The 12489-nt window shown below is 45.1% G+C and overlaps 1 long non-coding RNA gene across 1 annotated transcript; it reads left to right on the top strand.

The window, feature by feature from the left end:
• The first annotated feature begins 3826 nt into the window (after positions 1–3826).
• On the top strand, positions 3827–12413 carry LOC110306178 (uncharacterized). Its single transcript, XR_002379232.3, has 4 exons — positions 3827–4250; positions 5246–5380; positions 10746–10828; positions 10967–12413. It is a non-coding gene; the product is annotated as an uncharacterized LOC110306178 (long non-coding RNA).
• Positions 12414–12489: the final 76 nt, after the last annotated feature.

Genomic DNA, 12489 nt, shown 5'->3' with positions numbered 1-12489 from the left:
GGATTTGGACAGAATGCATGCTGTAAACAACTGAGATACTGGTTATATAAAGGACAGGCACTAGTCTATCCTTTAGTGCCCTCTTCAACTCCCCTCTCCAGCCTCATTTGACCCCAAGGCAGCAGGTGATAGCAGACTTCCAGGCTGCAGCTGGTGGTCTCGTGCCGTGCCATGGATGCTGGGTGGGGTAGAGTGAGCCGAGGACATACAAAGCAGGACAAGGAGGCAGAGGATAACTTGAAGCCCACTAAAGCTGCACGGATACTTCAAAGCAGCCTGCACTCCTCAGCGGTTCCCTGAAACAAGTGCCTTTTTGAGGTCTCTTCGCATTCTGTTTGCTTTTGAAGTATGCCCCAAGGTCTGCTTGCTGCTCGTTATGGTGCTCTTGGAGGTCATGTGTGCGGAGTTGACTAGGAACCCCTGTGTTCCTGTGCTCCTATGGAAACCACGTGGGCGTGGCAGCTGAAAACACCATGCTGTTAAATGCCTTTGCCTTCTGCTACCTTTTGGTTTAGAGATTCCACAATCACCCTGAGGTCACTTATGCCCACTCACTCATGACTCTGAGGGCTTCAGAACTGCTATCTATGCCTTCCGTATGTCCTTGCCCTCTTACCTAGGTCTCATTGACATTTGTGGTGCGACTCACCCCAGTGTAGACAAATGTATTGGCTGTGGCCTCTGTAGAAGTTGACTGGTTCTTCCCCCCAGCTCCATGCTCCCAGAAATAAGACTCAGACTCCAAATACACTTACATTTGGACATATCCTTGGCCATATAACTAGGCTCTTCTCTGATTAGATCATAAAAACCCATTTATTCTAGCCTACCTTCTGCCACGTGGCTGGTTACCTGTGCTCAGGTACCGTGTGTCTGTCTTATCACTCGTTCCTGGGCGTATCTCCCGAGCCTGCCACTATCCCAGAATCCTTTCTGCCTCCAGGATGTCCCACCTCCTGTTTCCTGCCTAAGTTATAGGCCATCAGACTTACTGGCAGGTGTCACTTCCACACAGATGCAGGATGTTCAATATAGGTCTCTGTGGCAAGGCTTCTGAGTGTTCAATAGACTTCCCCATCTGATCCCTGTCGGGTGAGTTCCCAGAACTGAAGGACTTAGGGAAGACTGAGAGGGTGGGAATTAGAAAGCAATTACCATGCTTGGTTGGAAACTCTTACTAAGAATGTCTTCTCCCCTTCATTACATAATTTATGAAGACAAAACAGATGACAATAACAGCTATACTTTTTTAAACCAGATTTTAAAAAATTTGTTCACTTTTTATTCCAATATCAACCCCTCCCTGTCTTCTCAGTACACCCTCATGCAGATCCTCCCCCCATTTCTCCCTCCCCATCCCCCCAATACATCAAGTCACTGCAGGACTAGGTATGTTCTCTCCCACTGAGGCCAGACAAGGCGGCCCAGTTCTTTACCAAATTTATACCGTGGTGCAGGATTCTACCAGACTTCTTTCTCACACAAATAGAACATTTACTTATCTGCAAATACTTAGCTTATATATGTTTACATAACTAATAAATTTATGCAACATAATATTCACCTCATCCTAAAGAGTTTCAGACTTCCAGGTGTAACCCTAACCCAAGTGGCAAGTGGTTTGCTACCCAGAAGTCCTTGGTCCTGTTTTCTACCCAGCACACTTGCCCAGCCTGGACAAATCACAGGGAGTTTATGTTTGGAAGCAGAGGTTAAAGGCCCTTTCAGCTAAGGGATCAAATGCAGTGTTCTCTTCCCAGAGGCTCAGAGACCAAGCCTGGTGGCACAGATGATCCAGATGTGATGGGCCTGAGCTGGAGTCTGCACTGGGCACACTGTCTGTATGTCTCGCTCTGGATCACACAGTGGTCCTGCCAGCACTTTAGTCTATGAGGTCAGGATAGTAGTATCTTCTGGAAGCTTATGAAGATGATCTAATATGTGGAAGCGACACAAAGAGAGTCCTGTGGAGGGAAATCTGTTGCTTCCTTTTTCTGGTGTTCACCTTGGTTCACCCCACTTTGAGGCCTCACACCTTCACCTAAGTCTAATGGAAGCTGAGGGGCAGCCCTAGAGGCTGTGTGAACGGGGACCATGTGGATGGCGCTGAGGTTGGTCTGCTTTACCCTCACCCCCTTGCTCATTCGAAGTGTGGCTCTTCCTACTAAAACTGTAAGTGACTAAGAACTAGATTTAGCTGCCCGCAACAGGAAATACGGATCTAAAGAAATGAGAGCCAGGGGCTGGAGAGATGACTGATCAGTGAGGAGCAGCTCTTCTGTAACTCCAGGTCCAAGGGATTCGACCCCTTATGCTTCCTGGGGCACCTACATGTATGTGCTACAATACACACACACTCAGGCACACACACACACACACACACACACACACATTCAACTAAAATAAACCTTAAAAAACAAAGGTGGTGGAGGTAATGTAGGCCTGGCATAGTGGCTTCTGATGTTATCAGGGCCTCAGATGCCTGTGTCGGGCTCACCCTCTTTAGCACAAGGCCTCTGTTCTAAGTGTCATTCCTTGGCTGCAAGAGTTCCAGCTAACACACACACACACACACACACACACACACACACACTCACATACACGTTAGGTTGGGAGAAAGGAAGACAGGCCAGAGGAGGGCCTGCAGTCAGTGCCTGATCAAAGGTTCACGGCCACTAACAACACACAGGCATGCTGTCAGCAAAAGAGATTACGAACGAAATCCACCAGCTGAATTGATTTTTAGTTAAACATTATTACCAAGAAAAACAGGAGTGAAGGTTATGCTTTAAGAATCCTGCCTGACCTGGAAAAGGTAAAGTTAAACTTCTGGGAACCCTCACTGGCTTCGGTGAGAACTGTCCTGCTGTCCTGTCGTGGTGGTGAGACTCTCTCAAGATCACACAAAAGTAGTTTTCTTAAAGGCCACACACATCTCCAGAAGTGCCAATTGACAGGAAACACACACAGATAAACCAAGGCGTCATCTTCAACATGTGGCTCTCCGCTCACCTTCCAAGATGGATCTAGGCATCAGGAAAGTGGAAAGGAGGCCAAAGAGTTCTTTACAGACTGACACCAGTGTCCATATCACCCCTCACACACACACACACACACACACATACACACACACACACACACACACACACACACACACACACACACAAGCTAGAACTCACCACAACCCTCCATTCTTTCCCAGAAGAAACAATTAGCACACACTGGGAACAGCTGACTCCATCGTTCTCAAAGCTCCAACAGAAGTCATTGAAGGTACATTAGTCCCTTTATGCCACCATAACAAAATAGTAGGCACAGATCATCTCGGAAGTAGAGGTTTATTTTGGCACGTGATTTGGCAGGTTCAAGTCTAAGCTGGGCCACTTGGCTGACTGGTGGTAGGATGGGTGTATCACTGACTGCTCATATCTCCAGCTAGGAAGCAGACAGATGAGATAAGCCAGGGTCCTACAGCTTGCTTTAGGGAGCACAACTCCAAGTGACTGTAGATCTCACTGCCCAGCACATGACTCTGGGGACCAAGCCTTACATATGGCTCTCTGGAGGGTGTCCGATGTCTGGCTATAACAACAACAAAGAAGCTTGTGTGATTTCTGCCTGGATTGCTTAGAACAATGAGTCTCATTCTTCCTAAAGCTGCTACCCTTTAATACCGTTCTTCAAGTGGTGGTGACACCAAACAAAATTATTTCAATGCTACTTCATAACTAATTTTGCTACTGTTATAAATTGTAATGTAAACATCTGATATGCAGGATATCTGGGGTCTGGTTGAGAACTGCTGGCTTAGAACCTTGGGCTGAAAGCTAAGCGTGTGAGAAATCTCACTGTTCTGGGACCAGCTCACGGGTGAGGCCAGATGGGAAGGTTAGTGGTCAGGAACATTTGCTGCTGTGTGAGCGAACCGTCTTTGATATTCAGTCCTGTGGAGCCTTTTGAAACTCCAAGCCTGGGTCAGTATCTGCTACAACTTGGTGTGAAGCAGCAACTAGCCAGCCAGTCAAAGCCAGTCAAGCCCTCCTCAATGTTTAACCCATGACCAGCAAAATTAATGGTTATTTTTAGCTGCTGTTTGAAAGTTTTTGATAAGTTAAAATAGTAACCGGTTGGAGTTCTCGGCTTTCCTGTTCTGTCCTTGAAGTGGAGAAGTCTCTGCAACCAGAATGGAATGCTTAAACAAATGTTTCCAGGATGAGAAATTCCAGACATTTATCCATTAGTACCGAAGGGTGAGTATGGTGTTCTCAGTGATGTTTACTCTATTACTAAGGTAGAAATTATCTTTGAATTAATGGGTATATTCTTTTATTCATGCCCAGATTTTTCCAGTTTTATATTTGAAGTATTTTTTTCAAGTTTTTATTATGAGAATTTAAACCCATAAGGACATCAAAAGATTAGTGACTCACATTTTTTCCCCACTGAGATAATACAAGAATCAATACTTTGTCACCTGCCAGCTACACACATATTATACCCCAGCGCCTGTATCTGTCTCATCAAATACAAGGTCAGAGGGCAAATCTTTTAAAACTAACTTTTAAAATTAATTAATTCACACATGGGGCCCTGGTTTTCTCTGTGGCATCTTCACATGTGTATGCCACCATTTGTTGTTCTTTTGTCCGCCCTTCTCTGCTTTGCTCAAACCAACCCCCCCTTCCCCCACCCCCGGCCTCTTCCAAACCACTCTCCTTTCTTCTTTTGTGGGCGCTGAGTCCAGCGGTTCTCAACTTCTGGGTCTCGACTCTCGTGTGAGTGTGTGTGTGTGTGTGTGTGTGTGTGTGTGTGTGTACGCGCACGCGCACACGGGCGAACAGCCCCTTTCACAGGATCGCATATCAAATATCCTGCAGATCAGATATTTACATTACGATTCATAGCAGTAGCAAAATTATAGATATGAAGTAGCAACAAAAATAATTTAATGGTTGGGGGTCACCACCACATGAGGAGCTGTTAAAGGGTCGCGGCACTAGGAAATGCCGAGAACCACTGCCTTATACCGTTACCCTCACTTCTCCCTTTAAGATCTCTTCCTCTTTTCTCAGGTCATGGTCGTCTTCCTTTCAACACACGCATGCGCATACTTAAATCAATGTTCCACATGAAAGGAAAGACGGTATTTGTCTTTCTGAGTCTGGCTCATTTCGTGTAACAAAACCATCTCCGGCTCTCTTTACTTCACCCTGAGTGTTATGATTTGATATTTTTTTTCTTACAGCTAAATGAAATTCCATTGTATGCACACACCACATGCCCCTTAGGTGTTGATCTGCCTGATGGACATCCAGGCGACTGCATTTCTCAGCTCTTGTAGACATCGCAGCAACAATGTAGGCGTACTGGTATCTGTGAGGTATGTAGACCCAGAATCCTTCAGATGTATATGCAGGAGTGGCACAGCTGAGTCATATTTTACATTTTATTTCCCTAACTCTTTTTTTAAAAAAATATATTTATTATATGTAAGTACACTGTAGCTCTCTTCAGACACACCAAAAGAGGGCATCAGATCACATTACAAATGGTTGTGAGTCACCATGCCGTGCTGGGATTTGAACTCAGGACCTCTGGGAGAGCAGTCAGTGCTCTTAACCACTGAGCCATCGCTCTAGCACTTAGTTCTATTTTCAATAAATAGTTCACACTCCGGCAAGTGCAGTATAAGACACATGTTCCCACACCATCCCCAGCATTTGTTTTCCTGGCGATAGCCCTTTCGACTGGGATGAGATAGGACATCAAAGCAGTTTTACTTCGCATTTCCTGATGGCTACGGAGATTGACATTTCAAACAGTTTGCAGTATCTGCTGGACACGTGAGTCTTCTTTGCGGTAGTGTCTATCCGGATCTTCACTCCATTTGATTGGATGATGGCGGGGCGCTAATTTTCATCAGTTCTTTATTTATAAATATTTTAGTAACCATGAAAGCAATGTGTTAGCTTCAATACTACTGTAAAATGTAGAAAATTAGAAGTAAATGAAATTCATTCATAATTTCACTTTCTAGATTAATTTTTAATCTAGGTATATGAAACGAGTGTGTAGTCGGACTTTGGTCTTCATTAGGCAGGAGTGCCCTCTTGTGGTAGTTTGAAAAAATTGCACTAGACGGGACTTTGCAAAGTCAGGTTTGGTTGAATTGATTAGACTCAGAGTTTCTGAAACTGCTGAAGATACTGATGTCCCGCCCCCAGGGCTTCCATCTCTAACAATAGCTGCTTGTCTCCTCTCCTGGTCTGGCAGCTCAACAACTCAGTCAGACGGCCACACATTGAAGTCAGCAGTACCTTTCTTCCCTAGCGGAGCCGATACCTGGTTTTCCTTAGATTCATTCCCTTCTCCCTCAGTTCGTCCTTCTTGCCCCTCCCTCCATTTGTCTTATGTACATGTCATACCTTCTAGAACTTTTCATATGGTTTACTCTTGATATTTTTCAGCCTATCAACTTTGGCCCTGTTGCGAATTAGCATCCACGTTGATATATAAGCTCTCTATGATTGCTATTCTAAAATACTTTTAAAATACTTTCTTCCTCTCACAAAGTTAAGAGCAATAAAAAGGCCCTAGTCCTATCACTTAGAAGCCATTGACTGGAAAGACACAGGCAGGAAGCTACACACTTTCTGCAAGCAAGCACGTTTCACAGACATTGAGTTGATCTGCCGTGTCCCTGCATTTGTTGGTATGCAAGAATAGGAACAATTCTTTCTCTGGGGAATAAAATGAATAAAGTTATTGTAGTTTAGAACTTCCAAGACTTATTGTGACAAACCTGTCAGGAAGAAGTAAGAGGGAAGTGTTTGTCGCTGTGCTGAGCACACAGTGAGCCAGCAGGAAGAAGAGAATAGTCTGTGATCTGGTGGTAAGAGGGCCACCTACATGTCTAGTCTCTTTTTGCACAGGGGAGCACACCGGTATCCACCCAGTCCCCTTCACTAGTTTATGCTTTCTTCTGTATTCTCTCTCCCCCCAAACCCTGTTGTCAGCTCAGAACAGGCTGTCTCTTTTTGGAAGCACAGGCTACCCCACTGTGGGGCAGGGAGGTCAGTGTACCTGTGTGTTCGCCTGGAAACAATTTCTGCCTTCCACCCTTTATGACCACATAGTGTAAAAATTGATCAAAGTGGAGGTTAAAAACTGTATTGATGGAATCCTATCATTCAGTTGGAATGTGGGTTCCCCTTAGGGGGGGCAAGAAATGCACACAATTCAAGGTAAGATCATGTTAACTTCTAACCACAGACTCCTGGGGTCCCTCGAAGCTTTGTTTTACTGGCAGGCTTATGCTGAATCCTAGAGGTCTGGGTACCCAGCAGACCTTGATATCAGGAGGTTTTCATACCTTCAAAGCCCAAGGAGGAGCACCCTGTCCTTTCCCTGCACCTCCATCTTTTTTCCTAATAATAAAATGTATACACATTACAGACAATGTGGTAGAGATATGTAAAAGGTCACCCATAGTCCCTGCACTTTAATCACTAGCAACATTGCTGTCTTTCACTTCTCTGCAAGAATTCTAAGACAGCTATCATGGGAACAGGAGAGTTGGCTCAGTGGTGAAGAGTATGGACTGATCTTGCAGAGGATCAAGTTCCCTTCCCAGCATCACATTGGGTGGTTGACAACTGCCAGCAACTCCAGCTCCAGGGGATCCGATGTCCTTTTCTGGGGGCCCTGTAGTCAGTTACATGCCCATGCCATGCACGGACACAGAAGCACATCATCATTGCAGAGTTACTTATATGGCTCTCTTCCTTATGAGGAAAGAAGCTGCAGTGAGCACCAAACCATTTGTACACGTGTAAGTCAGAACCTGATACAAACGGAAGATGAGGAAAAGCCACTCATGAAATTAAAAACAAACAAACAAAAAAACCCATCAAGAGGTAGTGGTACGGGCCTTTAAATCCCAGCACTTGGGAGGCTGGTGGATCTTGAAATTCAAGGCCAGCCTGGTCTACAGAGTGAGTTACAGGACAGCCAAGGATATATATTGTAAATATTGTATATGTAATATTGTATATGATAAAAATGGTATTTATACATATTTGGTAAATATTCATACACACACACACCACAGAGTTTTCTCAGTTCTTCTCCCCCTACTTTTCTCCACAAGGAATAAATCAGACAAAAGAAACGTTTATTTCCCCAGAGTCTGGGTTTGTGAGAGCGGTCTTATTTTGGCTTGGATTCAAGGAGACTGACTCAGTGCTGATGAGTTAGAATGGGAATTCTTAGGGACACAGGCATGAATATTAAGCAGAGACAGGAAACAGCTCAGTGCTGGAATATGGGAGTGCATGCCTTGAATCCCAGCACTGCAGAGGCAGGAAGAGGCAGGAAGAGGCAGGAGGAGGCAGGAGGAGGCAGGAGGAGGCAGGAGGAGGCAGGAGGAGGCAGGAGGAGGCAGGAGGAGGCAGGAGGAGGCAGGAGGAGGCAGGAGGCAGGAGGCAGGAGGCAGGAAGATGTCTGTGAGTTTGAAGCCAGCCTGATCTGTGTAGAAAGGTCCAGGCCAGCCAGGGTTACACAGTGAGTCTCAAAACCACATCCCGCACCTCAAAATCATGACTTATGTAATTTATACATTATGCACAAAGGTGCCACTATCTATAAGCACATTCAGACTGTTCACTAAATCCTTAGCAAACTTCACCCGTGCAGAAGCAGAGCCATGCCAAGCTGTCAGAGAAAAACAGTATTTTGACCTAGGGCACACTGGGTCAGTCAAACATGCCACTTCTAAGCAAGTTGACGGGGACCGGCAGCTGATTGCTTGGTGGATGGGCTTTCTGTGTCCCTGGATTTCCCCTCCTTGGGACTGCAGCCAGCCACGCTGCTGTCCCCTTGGGAACCCAACTTGCCAATGGACTGATGTGTGTTTAATTTACTGCTCTCTTCAGCTGACTTGTCTCCCTGCTAGCGGCTTCCAACAGGGGATTCTGGGAAAAGAGAAACGGCCCATCTCTGTGCTGATGACTGCTGGCCTTATCAGAGGCCTCCCCTTGAGACATTCTCAGATGTTATTGAAATTCAGCTCACCCCCAAATTTCTCATGCCAGACTCTGTTGGAATCAATTCCTGCCTCTGCTGTTAGCTGGGCCAGGGTGGAAGCATGTCTGTGGCTGTCTCATCCTCATTTAAATTCCTGATGCTTTTATGAGGGGGAGTTTTGTTGTTGTTGTTGTTTTGTTTTTGTAACACACTAAACTGCAACAGCAATACAAACGAACAAACAACCCCCTCAAAAAAAAAAAAAAACCCTAGAGCAAATCACTCTATTATAGTGTTAACATGTCTATTTCATTGCTAGTCATGTATGTTGTTTTAGTTTTCAAAAAATCTGTAATGTGGTTAATTACCTCTTTAATTTCTGGTATTTCATAATAAGAAGAAAATTTACTGCATACAGTAAATTTTCTTAATTTTTAATCACTGCCTGCTTTTTAAGGGAGACCTGTGGCAAATACTAAGTCCTAGAATTAGCTTTTTTTTTTTTTTAACCCTTCACTGTATTCTGCACATCCACAGGATTTATCTAGTTACTAATTTATGCCTGGAATCAAGTGCTCTATATGTGAGCTACATCCTAACCTATATACACACTTTATCATCAGCTTGAACAAAAATCCAAGGATGGAAAGCCTACATACAGGAAACACAAAACTTTCTTATAGGCAATTTCAGCTTTTCATATATTTTACAATAACTTGGAATGAAGAAACCCTCTCTCTAGTAACCCATGGTGCCCTCCAGTTTTCAGGAACACACTGATCGGACTCCTTTGTAATAATTTCACCTCTTAGAATGTGTCCTGGCTGAAGTTCTATCTCTAGCAAGTCTATTAATAGTCCCAGTGAGGCCTTTCTTCCCCATGGGCAGGCTGAGTTTTGTGGCGCCATATTGGCTGTAAGGTGCCTGTTGTCTTGCCATTGTCAGAACGTAGGGGAATATGAACGAAGGCAGGTCAGCATGGCATGAACTGACTTTCTTCCTCACTTGCTAAGAGATGTAGGAGGTGTGGACTCTCTTCTGGCTGATGGACTTTGGGCTCTTTTGTTATCCAACACCCACGAAGACTTTTTGCTGGCAGTGGGGTTGAGTATGGTTACCTAGACCAACATCTAAGCACGCCAGGATATGGATCACCTTTCTGCTTGCATCTGCTTAATATCTGGTGCTTCTCCTACCCTAGATCAGCAGTTCTCAGCCCATGGATGGGAACCCCTTTGGAGGGTTGAATGACCCTTTTACAGAGTCGCCTACGACCATCGGAAAACACAGATATTTACATTACGATTCACAACAGTAGCATCATTACAGTAACGAAAAATAGCGACGAAGGGTCACCACAACACGAGGAACTCGATTAGGGTCTCAGCATTAGGAAGGTTGAGAACCACTGTAGTCTAGACCCTTTCCTGTGCCTGGATAGCTGACAGGCTAGATAGCCGTAGGCTCTCTGACTGAGTCGGACAGTGAGGCTTTGTGCCTTCCTGGAAGCTGGGCTGAGGGCAAGGCAGTGGAGATGTCAGAGCTGCCCCGAGGCCTCATTTGTTTTCCTGTCTGGGATGGGTCTTTCAGGGTGCTTTCAGAGGGCCAAGCAGCCGGTGTAAGTCGGGGAAGAGAAGTCTATTCTGGAGGGTTACAGGTTGAGTTGTGAATACTGCCTTGGGCAAGTCCGTCTTTCAGCGCTTCATCTTCATTATTCACAGATGAGAGAATTTCCTGCTGGGTTGTTGGGAAGATTAAAGCCTTGGACTTTTGAGCGTATTTCATGGCAACTAGTATATATCCAGTAAGTACTCGGTACAGTTGCCCAAATTCTGCTGCTGTGGCGGTTGGTCACCCTGATCCTGGTGAGTGGGACTGGGAAGGGAGAACAGATGGCAGCTGACTGACAAGAAAGGAGTGTCTTACAGGAGGTTTGTTGCAGGATGCACACCTGGGTTACCAAGTGATGTCTCCATCAATGCGGTCTGCAGTCAGAAGGGACGGAAGGTGTTCCAGAATGCTGAAGAAGGCACAGCTCCCAAGGACAGATGGAGGCTTGCATGGGGAACCAAGAGAATTGGATGGTCCAGACACAACTTGACCTTGTCAAGCCTTTGATTTCCTAACTGTAAAGTAGGGACTCCCTTGTGCTGCTTAATGGTACTGTGAAGGGTGAGAAGCAGTTTCCAGTGTTGAAGACAGGCACATGCCAGATGCAATAGATAACCCAGGAAAGCTCTTCTTCCATCTAATTGGATGGCAGATGTCACGAACAATAAAACACAAATAAACAGGCCTTGGTGTTTCCCTGTACTCTGCTGCCCGTGAGCAGTTTGCTAAACAGAAGCTAACTAACACAGGGAGAGCTGCTAGAAGGGGGAAGAGTAACTGGCACATTAGTCTTCATTATGCTACAGGTTTTTTTTGTATTTGTTTTTGTTTTTTTTGTTTTTTGTTTTTTCAAGACAGGGTTTCTTTGGAACTCACTTTGTAGACCAGGCTGGCCTCAAACTCAGAAATCTGCCTGCCTCTGCCTCCCGAGTGCTGGGATTAAAGGCCCAGCTCTGCTACAGGTTTCTTAAATAGTTTACTTCCTGGGTGGTGATGGGACATGCCTTTTAATCCCACCACTGGGGAAGCAGAGGCAGGCAGAGCTCTGATTCTGAGGCCAGCCTGGTCTACACATCAAGTCCCAGGACAGCCAGGGCTACTCAGAGAAATCCTGTCTTTAGAAAAAAAAGTCCTTATTTATCTTATTAAATTTATTTATGTACTAGAGGGCATGTGAGTACCACCTATGGAAGTCAGAGGATAACTTATGGCAGTCAGTTCTCTCTGGTCATTAGGTTTGGTAGCAAATGCCTTTACCCATTGAGCCACAGGCCACCTCCCCAGTCTGCTTTATCCTTTTTAAGTTAAAATTGCTAACATTTCAAAACAGATATGCTCAAGCTGTGAATGTTTTTTGTGTGTCTGTGTCTCTTTGTGTATGTCTATGTGAAGTGCTCTCTCTCTCTCTCTCTTTCTCTCTCTCTCTCTTTCTGTGTGTGTGTGTTTGTGTGCATGTGTGCCTGCCTGCCTGTCTATTTGTCTATCTGTCTATGACCTAGTGTTCTGGGAAAGATGGAATGAACAGACTCTATTTTGTCTCTCCCATTAAAACCAACTATAATTCGAAGACAGAAAACATAAATTTTTATTATTTGAGTACCTGAAAATTAATGGACCGATTGGGGGGGAGATGAATTTTAAGACTAACAACCTAACAGTGATCTTATTGCCCTCCCTTTTGTATCCACTTGCCTCAGTACAATATGGTTTGAAGCCTAGAAGTGGACACTGGACACACATAGGTTGTTCCAGGAGAAACTTGTAGTTCTGCTCAAGAATGGAAAGCCAACCCCCCCCCCCCCCCGCAAAAGAATGGTAAGGGAATTCTGTATACTCTGGGAAGGAAGGGGGCCC

This window comes from Mus caroli, unplaced genomic scaffold (genome assembly GCF_978045245.1).
Source record: "Mus caroli unplaced genomic scaffold, Mus_caroli_1 scaffold_13, whole genome shotgun sequence".
Lineage (NCBI taxonomy): Eukaryota > Metazoa > Chordata > Mammalia > Rodentia > Muridae > Mus > Mus caroli.
This window is presented reverse-complemented; position numbering and strand designations above follow the sequence as displayed.